Source organism: Alligator sinensis, unplaced genomic scaffold, assembly GCF_000455745.1.
Source record: "Alligator sinensis unplaced genomic scaffold, ASM45574v1 scaffold566_1, whole genome shotgun sequence".
NCBI lineage: Eukaryota > Metazoa > Chordata > Crocodylia > Alligatoridae > Alligator > Alligator sinensis.
In genome coordinates this window covers 559854-571683 of record NW_005842017.1, presented here as the reverse complement: position 1 = coordinate 571683, position 11830 = coordinate 559854, and the positions used below count along the sequence as shown (strand labels likewise).

Here is an 11830-nt window from a genome sequence, read left to right as displayed (position 1 = left end):
AAAGTAATAATTCTTCCTAAATATCTTTGATTTTTAGAGAACTTTTTAGTATATTGCCTGTTATTAATTTGAGTGCTCTCTCTCTTTTGTCCATAAATTGATTGCAATGATAAATTATTCAAGGAAAAACTTAATGTAGGGTACTGGTTATTTTTATCTGTTTTAATTTGCAATACAACTCTGCCCATCTTTACAGTAAGCATAATTAATGCTCCACTACTTCCGTGGTGCCAAATTTCTGGGCCCTACAGGCTGGATGACATGACTCCATGGGCTGGATATTGAGTGCCACACCACTACTGATATGTCTAAAGCTTCACTTGAATCTGGTTAGTGTGTGTATCTCCCTCATATATAGGGCACTGTCAGAGACTCAGAGACTGATTTACAATTTTCAGTCAATGTTCATCTGTGTTGCAGTTATTCTGCATCTTATTGCTCAGAGACTTTGACCTGGAGTCAACCTCCAGTATCACATGACAGGAATCTCTCCAGCATCAACCTGCTGCATTCCAAATTCAAGAAAATCAGCACCTCAATTACTGATCTTCAGTGTGCTGACAATTATATCATGTGTGCCCACTCCATTAAAGAGCTCCAGGTCACCTTTGATTGCTTCTGTGAAGTGTATGAAATTCGTAGACTCACTGTCAATTTCACAAAAACCAAGATACTTTACCAATCCATGCCAAACAAACCAGTTGCTCCTCCGCACATTATAATTACAGGACAATGTTTGTAGATGGTTGAACATTTTCCTACCTGGGTAGCCACCTCTCTCAAAAAGTAAACATAGATGAGGTTATTCAGCATTGAATAAATCTGCCAGCGTTGCCTTTGGAGGTCTCCAAAATCATGTCCTTGATCATAACATCAAGACCCAAACCAAACTCCTTGTCTACCATGCTATTGTCATCCCTACCCTGTTGTATGAGTGTGAAACTTGGACAACATGTTGGAAATTCCTGAAAGTTTTGGCATGTTACCATCAGCAGTGTCTTCGAAGAACCCTCCATGTCAGTTGGAAGGACAGAAGAATGAACACCAGTGTTCTGGCTCAAGCAAGAATCACCAACATTTAAGCCATGTTTAGATGGCTCCATTGAACAGGCTATCGCAACCTCCATTGAGCAGGATCTGCTATAATGATACCTGACATCCAGCTTCCTATACTCTTAACTTACATATGTAAAAACTGCTGAACATGTCACCCCTACAGTAATTCTTTGACTGAATCGCACTTTGGTGTTGAGCCACTGCCTCCATTAGCTACCCCCTTAAAAGGAAAATATTATAGAAGAGCCATGCATGTAGGAGATGTGTAAAATAAATAAATTAACCTGCCCCTGCCAAAACCTGACATATCCCGCCAAACGTTTTTCAGAATCCACTGCTTCACATGTGTACATTCAAATAGGATTTAAATCTGATTAAATCTGATAAACTCATTCAGTAACAAATTCCATTTCCTCCTTATGTTCTTAAAACTTGCTCTAACTGAATATTTCAGATGACAAGTTAAAAGGGTATTTATACCAAGTCAGGATGGGTAATGTCTCCTGAAATTTTTTTCTGCTGTCATTATGACAAAAAAACCCCTAACTCTTTTAGGTGCTGCTGATAAGCAAAATTAACTTCTATTTTGAGCACAATTTTTATGTTTAAGTATTGTCAGTCTGCATCATGTGGGATTTGATTTTTTGTATAACTTGAATTTGACTATACTGCATTGCATATGCCATCAGGAATCTGTTACAAATTATTGGAATTCTTGTGAATTTTGGCCTCTATCCGAAATGCATTCTGAAGCATATCACACGAGATCAAGGTGTGGCAGGTCACTGTGGAAATTTGTTTTGCTTCTTGAGGATATTGTCCATTGTAAGCATAGCTTTATGTAGTGTGAAAAGCTGTAATACAGCTTTTGCCACAGGCAGGAAAGACTGTCATGAGGCATTATGGACTCTTTAGCATTTGACACATAATGCTAACAAATATGACATTTCAGAACTCTTCAATTTGTGTCCACATGTGAAAAATCACTAGAATGATATAAATTACGGCATGCATCATATTTGTGAAGGATATATTGGGATGGAAGGGAGTGGATGGCATCAGATAGCATGCTGTTTGCTATTTGGCAAGTGTGTCTACACGTTGCCTTAAGTGACACTGTTACTGCGCCATGTTCTAGTACTTCCATTTGGAATAAATAAATAATACTTCCTTTTAGAAGTACTAAAGCTAAGTGTAGCTGCACCATGTGTACAGTGGATGGTTAGTTTTAGCCACTAATTTAGGGGAGTGTGCTGCTATGGCGAAGTAGCTGCCAGTCATGTGTAGACACACATGATCACTACTTCGCCATAGCATGTCATACGGTGACATAGCGTGTTGGTATGGTGACGTAAGGTGACACGTAGATGTGCCCACTGACAACTAAGTGTAGGTTAAAATGCTTATGGATTAATATTCTTAATGATAAAGTAGAAACAAGGGTAGTAGTGAGGGTCTGTTAGAGATCATTGAATCATACTGAAGAAGAAAACAAATGCTTTCTATAACATCTGCCTAGAGTGTTAAAAAGGAAAGTTGCATTATAATGGGGGAATTTCAGTCTGGGAAATACTTGCTGAAAATATTATGTTGCTGGTAGTGAAATGTCTTGGGAATTCCTAAAAATATAGATCTTATTCTAATATTTAGATCTGCACCCAATTTGAGATAATTCTATATTGGATTTTATTCTGACAACTAAAGGCGAATTCATTACTGAATTAAATTATTGGCTTTAAGTGATCACAACTTGTTTGCCCATAATAAATGTAATCAAAATATGGTTGAGAATATTGTGACACTTTACATGTCAGTTTTCCAAAACTCAATATATGAGCAGAATTAGCTAAAGAAAATGTATTCCCAAAGGTATGTATTTTTTTTTTCATTAAAAATATTTTAGTTGATAGAATTTTACAATCACAATGGAGGGTAAGTTGTCTTAAAGTTCTTTTCTGTTTAATATAGAAAGTGAGATCATTTTGCTCTTATTTTTATATATAAATATAAAAAAGAAGGCTGGAAGAAGGGGAAGTTGATAACTTATAAATTATAACTATTACTATTAAGTATTTTCAGCTTTATAAGGAGGCAAGTTAATAGTATTAGTAAAAATATATGGCTAGAAGTATTATGGACAATACAAAGGAAATGTTAAAAAGGAATTGTTAAAAAAAAATGCCTTAAGAATAAAATAAATCCTAATGAATATACTATTATTACTGGGTGAACATTGTTAATGATGCATAAAAATACTCTTTTAATAAGTTTGTTGCAGATTTGGAAAGGAAGGGTCATTGTTTTTTGCGTTTGTATAAATGATGATAAATATGTTTAACTCCAACATTAGCTAGGGAGAATTTTAAATACAAGCAAGTATTAGCAGTTTTTGGGATGTTAGTAAAGTCCTGGAGTATTGGGAAGCAAAAAAGTTGATGGTATATTACAGTGACCTCGATAAATGTAAGACAGTTAGTTCTATGATTTTGCCTCAAAATATCAAAGGGCCAATTTGGAAATAACCAAGCATGCTATCTTTCTAGCCATGTAGAGGTATTACCTTTCTACTGGGAAAAGCTCAGCTCTCCTTATAGCAACCACAATCATAGAAGCATTCACACACTTTTTATTCTCCTAGAATAAAAATGGTGTCAGTTCTGGCAGAAAAATAACCCCTTTCCAACCCAGTAGAGGTTACTCCTGGGAGAGTTTCTCATAGGACAATGACTGTCTTCCCCACTGCTTGACTCATTTCCAGGGACCAAGAGGAGTGGAGGAGAGGGCGGGGAGAAATGCTCCTTGGGCCCTGCTGAGACTAGGGTTACCTTGGTCAAAGGAGGGTATGGAAAGCAGCTGCTGTGCGCCTCCTTCTGGTCCCAGGAGGAGTTGAGCTGTGCCTTCCCCAGACTGTGTGGGCAGAGTGGGCATAAGGACAAGGGGAGTGGGAACAGGTCTAGGCAGAATGTTTCCAGGAGAGGGAGTAGTACAAACATTCATAGTGGTGGAAAATTTCCACCACTAGAACTCCTGTTTCTGGCCAGTGATAATGTCATTTCTGTCCATCTTCATCTTTGATTTTTTTCCAGTGCATTTCTGCAAACTTGTGTGTGCAACATAACTGCATAACCATTTTGCTACCAGAATGGCATAGTGGCTTTCCATAAACAAGTCACTTAGCTAGAACCTTTCCTTGTTGAGGCTGCAAGCCTTCACAAGTAATAACCAGAAAAGGGGCTGGTGGCCTCTCCTTCAGAGTAAGCTAAGTTAATTGGACCCACTATTCCAAAAAAGTTGCTAAACCCTGCTCTATAGTATCTCAGATGAAATTGCATCTTTAATGTTATAAGCAGAGTAATATTAAAATACTGATCTTTTTCAAAGGCAAACTACTGTTTCACACATCTTGGAGGCCCAGTATTCTCTAGTAAGACTAGACTCTCTAGCAAGTCTTCAGCATTGCTTCAAGAGACCCATCTCCTGCTATTTGTATTGCCCTGCTTAAAAGGAATATGTTTAAGGAAGTCAGACTATACACCCAATAGGGAAAATATTAAAATTAGTTATGAACCTAGCTTCAGCAGTAGCCTCTCTTTTGGGTTTAGTCACTACTTTCAAGGAATCTACATTGTAATGTGTTGAATGGTCCCAAGAATGAGCATATAGAATGACAGACTGAAATGTTGTTCTTGACGCTTGCAAATAACACCTGAAGTAATATGTCTTTTTTTTTTACAAATACCAAAGTGTGTGGAATAGAATTTGCTTCAAGTTGTTTTTTTCCCCCCATAGTGTCTCCTAAATAGTAGTGCTGATGTTTATCCAGTCTACATGCCCGTTTCCAGAAGATGAGTATTTGATGCCAACTGTTGATCCGAGACTACTTTCACAAAGTTGCAAGCATTGTCATAGAGCCTGAAGTCTTATCATCCAAAAAGTAAATTTCAGCGTTTACTTTTTGATTTTTTGTAATTGTTTAAAGTATACTTAAGAATAATCTTTGTATACTTTTCTGTTTGGTTGCTTCTGCGTTCTGCAAGTAATTTAAATTACTATTAGTAAGAAATATATATCCATGAATGTGGTTTCCTTGATGTGAAGCAGAAAGATTGGTTGGATTTTTGGCTGACTATTACTGAAATGTCAACTCTTATGCAGCACCACTCCAACTCTTTTATATCTTTCATCTATATTTAATTTGATTTTCAGGATCTAGTAGAAAATAGCACATTTCTTTCTGCATATAACTGTACTATCCATGTTTTAAAGTTGCCTGTTTTAATTTGAATACTGCCAAGAAAGATCTCATTATGAGCTTACAGTGGGAACAAATCTGTGACTAAACTGTTCTTATAAGACTAAAGCTAAAATGAATTGTAAACCAAGGGAAATAATTAATCTTTTATGAGGTCACATTTATTATTTATTTGTATCACTTTGGAACATAGCTAATTACTCTGCTTGTAAGAAAGCACCTGTTTGGAAGTTGTTAGGACTGATGCATTTAATAATATTAAGTCAGTCCCTTATTTCTACCCATAAAATCTAATAGAAAAAGAATTTTTGCTTGTCAAACTCATAAGTGCCCCTTTCAAGCTGCTCAGCTCTTTATAGTAGATTTGGATGTTGCTTGCCATATGGCCAGGGTCATTTTGAATGCATATTAGATTCATGCTGAATTTTTTCTTTTTGGTCTGTCACATTGCACACGTTGCACACAATCTTAGATCTCTTTATCTCATTTCCTTCTGTTTTGTTTTTGCTTAAACAGTCTGCATCTATGATTTTTTTTGTTGTAATCTGAACTTTTCCTTTGTCATGATTAGTAGAGGTTCATAACAAAAAATGCTGCGTCTCTGTGGTTTAGGATGGAAAGGCTTTCTTAAAGACGATGGCTTTGTAGTTTTTCCTTAAAGATTGTTAGACTCTGGTTTCACTTGATTTCCTCTTGAGGATTTCTCTCTAGCTGGTTCCGTTGGCATAGAGAGTACTTTTTCCTTACCCCTCATGTTTTCGAATGATTGGATTTGTGATGTGAATTGTCCCAGAAGATGACAGATTGTTGTGGTAGGCTTTATAGATCAGAATTCATCTTTTGATTTGGCTGGGGCTCAATCCTTTTTAGTTGCTTTGAAAACTAAGACCAAGACCTGAAACTGATGTTGGAATCTGTGGGAGCCAGTGAATGTACTTAAACAAAAGCCCATTGTACTCATGGTAATATGAGTCATGAAAAAGGCAGGAAGCCACACTATATACTGTCTGGAACCTATGCATTGTCTTCTCATTCAGCTTCAGATACACTGAACTGTACAAAGCTAGCGTGGAGGAAACAAATGCAGGCCATCATCAGAGAGGAAAGGATTCAGTGTGTTGTCAGTTTAGAGCAGTGGTCACCAACCAGTGGCTCTCGATCCACCGGTAGATCTCGGAGCCTCCTGTGGAAGATCTCAGAGTCTCTTGGAGTTGATCCGAGGTTGGGGTGGGGAGATGAGTGCCTGCTTGCATGCACGCCTGCGTGTGCCCCAGTCCAGCAAGTCAGTATGTGGGGGAGGGAAAAGTTGGGGGCTAGATTGAGGCCCCCACAGTGAGGGTCAGTGCTCTAGAGGCAGGAGCAGGGGTAAGTTGAGTGGGGGCCCCAGCTGGGTGGGACTTACCTGCTGGGGAGGCATGCTCCCAGGTAATTTTTTTTCCCTCTGCCTTGATCTGCCCCTACCCTTGCCTCCCCACAGACTTACCTGCTGGGTTGGGTGGGGAGGGCGTGGCAGTGGTGCACAGAACATGTTGGGTTGCTTTTAAATGCCAAAGGTGATCTCCTACTTAAAAAGGTTAGAGACCACTGGTTTAGAGGCAAATACAGCATATTTGAAAACTGGCTCCTTAGCTTCTGTGACCAGGTAGAGTCAAATGAGTTCATGCCACTTTGATGAATTAGGTGTGTGCGCTTTCTGTGGAACATAAAGGTATGTTGGCCAAAGTGTTTCTCCTTTTTGACCAGCATCATTTTGATCTTGCATGGTTCAGCTTCATGTGGTTGCTTTTCAACAGTTTAATTTCCTATCAGTATTCTCACATTCTAGTAGTGGCACTGGTTACTTCAGTTGAGAACGAGAGGTACAGTTGAGTGCTATTAGCAGACCATTGGCAACTAAGCTTGTACTGCCTCAGTATCTCTCTTAATGGTCTCATGTGAGCTAGCATGAATCCCTTTGGGGTCTTTGGAGAGGAGGAAAAAGCAGTTATCCATCACTATCTTGAGCACTGCTGGAGAGGAGTGATTTGAGCTTCTGTGGATCTGCCCAGTCTACTCCTGCTATGAAATGTAGCCATAGTATTTTGTGGTTCTACTTAAAGTCTGCAAAGAAGTCTAGCACTGTGAGAATGAGATCTAGTGTCAGTGGCCATAAAGAAGTTGGTTGTCTTTCAGTACCGTTAGTCATCTGCATGCTATGGCCTGGTCTGATTGTGAGATGTTTCAGCTGTGACTGATGTCACATGTTATTGGTTCTTATTCAGTTCATGTTTTCCCAATTTGCCCTTGAATGAGATGTTGGAGATAGTACAATAATTGAAAAGATGTTCATGGCCAAATTTTAACTTCTTCAAGATCGTACAAATTGCCCAACTCAATAAAAAATATGACCGTTTTCTTTCTCTGAAAAAAGGCTTTGAGTATCAGAAGTAGAGGACATGGTTATTTTTCACTGGCTTTTACTAGCTAGGAGGTACACCAATTTGTTTCACAGATAGGTTCCACAATACATGAAATTCAAATCAAAGTCCGATAGTCTTGGTAAGGCTGGCTAAAGCAGTCTTTGCTTGCTTCATGTATCTTAATCACTATCAGTAAGGTATGTTGACATTTTTTTTTTCTATTCTAGCTGATAGTTGGGCCTAGTATGTTCACTATGCTTTTGCAGCTGAATGTTCTGGCTCTTGTGGAGAACAGAAACTTTAGTTATCATAGTTACTTGAAGTAATATTAAATGCAGCGTTAAACACACGGTATTGTGCCCACTAATTACATGATGTGTTGAATTGCACTTTTAGTTGTCTTTCTATTCAAACACTCAAGCATTGTTCAAATTGGAAGAGTGGCAATAGCTATTAAAGCTGACCAAACACAGTGCTTAAGCAGCTGTGATATTTAATGACAGGTGTTGGAACACAGGAAGTCTACTCAGAGGAGCAGAAGTTGGGGACAACAGTATCAGCCTGCAGAGCTACAGAAGAGAGAGAGAATGGGCAGAGTAGTGATGGTAGGAGCTCTCCATGGTAGGATAAGAGGATACTCTGTTCAATATTCTTGAAGCAGGTTTTGAATGACTGTATTTTAAAAACTAAAAACTGGCGTATCGGAAATGGAGACAATAACTCTGAGCTGAGCATCAGGATGGATACTTAAACCAGTTTAGCTCAATTGTACGTTCTTTTGATGAAAATATATTAATGAAATCTTGTTGATTATCCACTTACAAATAAATATAATGATATTGTACAGGACAGTCAGTCATGCCTGGCTTTGGGGCCATGTGAGCTGTCTCTAAATCACAGAACCACAACATTATATACATCCTTAAGTTGCAAACACATTCTTGTTCTCAAAAAAGATGAGACAAAAATAAACAAACACAAATTATGCCTCTCATACATACATACCCAAGCCCCATAAAATTTATAGTATATAAGTTGCGCATGTTGTATTATTCATGATTGCAGGAAAGACATCATGGGATTGAACCCAAAACACGTGTGGAGAATGTTCTTTTCTGTGGAAAAGCCATGTGTTAGGTTGAAGAACCAGCTATGGCTCGATAGCTGTGGTCAGAGAATCATCTGATTTAATATATAGTAACTTATCTCTTTGCAGGAAGAGATAAGCAATTGTACAGGAATGGAAGATGAAATGGGAAATAAATTTATCTTTCTAGCCTTTTGTGCAACAGCTTAGAAGAGTATGTTATATTCACAGCAGTTCTTTAGTTATTGCAACTCGAGAGCATTAATAATTGTATACTGGAATGAAGTCCCTTGAGCAAAGCAGAAATTAGCTTGTTTTAGAAGATAATTCATTTTTTTTCCCCAACTTGCTTCTGTGTGTCTGCTTCCAAGAGGCTCTTCCAACTCTTCTAAAAGGCACATGAAATCTCAACAGCCAAGCTTCATATATGAATTATTTGGGGTGTACCACATTCTGAGTTGGTCTTTGCTTTGTGATATTTTCTTTCATTCTGAAACAATATCATAGTACTTAACTCCATCCAGTAATCACTTAAAAATATCTCATCTTTCCAATCCACTTTTTACCGTAAAATATCTTTGTCTTCAGTGCACAGAATTATTTTTTAACAATGTTTTAACATGTAATAACAAAATTCAGAAAAGTAAGTAGGATGAATTGATATACATTTATTTCTTCCTCAGTCTTTGTTAAACATAAAAGCATATATTAATGTGTCCTTGAAGATGAGAAATTTAATTGCTTGACTTCTGTTTTTAAAGCTTCCGTGAGTCTTCTGACTCATTGCAATTTTCGAATGAAGGTAGGTATGCCTAGGCAGCAAGGGAAAGGGTTGAATGTGGTATGTACGCAGCATAAGCAAACTGACTGTTAAGCTTGCTGTAGAAATCAACTTTTTAATTTCTTAACTGAATGTTTTATTACTTAAAAGCTTTACATTTATTTTGCCTTTTGAGTGGGGCAACTATATAGTATGATAATAAGGGAAATATAAATGTTGAAAAACAAAATTCCAGTATCACAAGAATACATATTGGTATATAACTTTTAGTGTTTCTGCACCTATATTTACAGATGTTCTGTAGGTCCTTTGTTTGTGTTGAGACAAAACAGAAAATGTAAGAGCATCTCCCATTCCACAAGTGGTAGGGAAATACAATATGATGTTTTCTCCCCCTAGGAAGCAAGGAGGAAAAGACCTAAAAATTCTTCTGCTTATGAGCCCCCGCTTGCTCTTTTTTCTTTGAAAGATAGAGTTCAATCTCACTTTCTTCATTGAATATTTGTGCTCTCGTCTTTATAGCTCTTTCTTCAATTTTTTTGAAAGTGGACAAATCTAGATTGCCTACATCACTTGCACTTTGCTTTGGTCCAGTTATTAGTTAATGCGTATCCGGTCAAGTCATGCCATGGCATTGTTAGTGACTGGATACAGGCACTTAGACGGTCATCCACTCTGGTTGGGTGTGGTCTTCTATCGTGTGAATCATAATATGCACTTGCCACATCTACAGTTCAGTTGGTCCAAAAACCTCAGTTGTGCCTCCTGGTAATTCACTGCCCTTGACTACAGTAGAAGACATTCAGGAGAAATGAGGTGATGTGGTATATCAAAACCAGGTTGCTAACTGATAAGGTTTTTGTCAAGTAAATGATTAGTTTGTGTTAATAATATCCATTCTTTTTGTCAACAAGATGTACTGAGAAGTTATATTGTGGCAGAGGTGACCGCAGAGATGATGGAATTTGAGGCAAGGTGGAAGGGGGCAAAGGAGATGGATGTGTAGTTGGAAGTCCTCTCAACTTTCATCCTTAATGTATTTATATAATAGCTTCATGATGAATGTGTGGCAGATGGGTGTTCACTGAAGGTGAAGAGCTAGACAATAGAGTTCCTGACATGATGTGCTCCTGTTCCAGTCAGGAGAACCTTAAAACAGAGTTGGAGGTCAACTCTCATAGCCTAGTCCCATGTTTGACAGTCTCCTGAAATGAGTGAAGGAGTTGGTAGTGAACAGAGCCGGCTGCTTTGGCTATCCCTGTGATTTGACACACGAGAATCTAGACATCCTATTTGTGAACAAAGAAAGGACACTGCCCCTACAATTTTCAGTCCCTTTTTCCTAGGCTACCAGAAAATCTGCCAGTTCTATTTTTACAGACCCTCCTTTTTCCCACTGAATGCCAGAAACTGACATGACTTACTTATTCAGTATTTAGTGGATCCCAGTAACTAGGGATACTGTCAGATCTGAGTTCCTCCTCACTTCCTCTGTCCTCTTGGATTCTCAGCCTTCATAGGGAGAGTTTCTCTACTCTCCCCCCCCCCCCCCTTTTGGTTTAGGTTCATGGTATTGGAGTTCCCAACCATGGGAAACGTGCCAGAAAACACCAGTTCTTATTTTTCATTTTTTTGGACTATAAAAAATAGAGTAACTCTTCTGTTGTAAAATAATGCAGAAAGACCAGAACAGCTCAGCATGTTTATCATATTATAAATTCCTATTTGAAATCTCTGGGTTTATCTTGCAGATCATATATAGGTGTTTGTACACTTAACAGTGCTAATGTTGTGCAGCACCCAGACCACTCTTTAAAGGATCTCATGGCACCCTGTTTGAGAAGCACTATTCTAGGTTCTTTAAAAACAGAAATGTTGAATTTTGTATTCTATGGTAAGCCCAAGGTAGAGAGTAGGGAATAGATTTGAAGCTAGTTTGCAATGCTGAAGAGATGTGCCGTCACATTCTATAGTACTTGTTTTGGCTTTAGTTTTCCTCCCTCAAGCACATTCCTACTTCAGCTAGGAAGGGTTATAAAAAGAAAACAAAGAAGCATTCTATAAATATATTAGAAATAAGAGAAAGACCAAGGAAAGTGCAGGCCTCTTACTGAGTAGGGTGGGGAGTGTAATAATAGGTGATGTGGAGAAGGCTGAAGTGTTTAATTTTTTTTTTTAACTTCAGTTTTCACACACACAAAAAAAAAGTCTGCTATAAGATGACAAGCACAGCTAGCAGCAAGGACAGAGGAAAA

The 11830-nt window shown here is 38.1% G+C and overlaps 1 protein-coding gene across 3 annotated transcripts in view; it reads left to right on the top strand.

The window, feature by feature from the left end:
• The first annotated feature begins 4330 nt into the window (after positions 1-4330).
• Positions 4331-11830, top strand: part of ADARB1 (adenosine deaminase, RNA specific B1) — a 177475-nt gene continuing 169975 nt past the window's right edge. For 2 of the 3 annotated variants that reach the window (XM_006022056.3, XM_025202205.1), the window contains exon 1: positions 4331-4990. The gene's annotated coding sequence lies outside the window, so the exon portion shown is untranslated. The remainder of the gene's footprint in view (positions 4991-11830) is intronic. The other variant, XM_025202206.1, reaches the window with a different exon arrangement.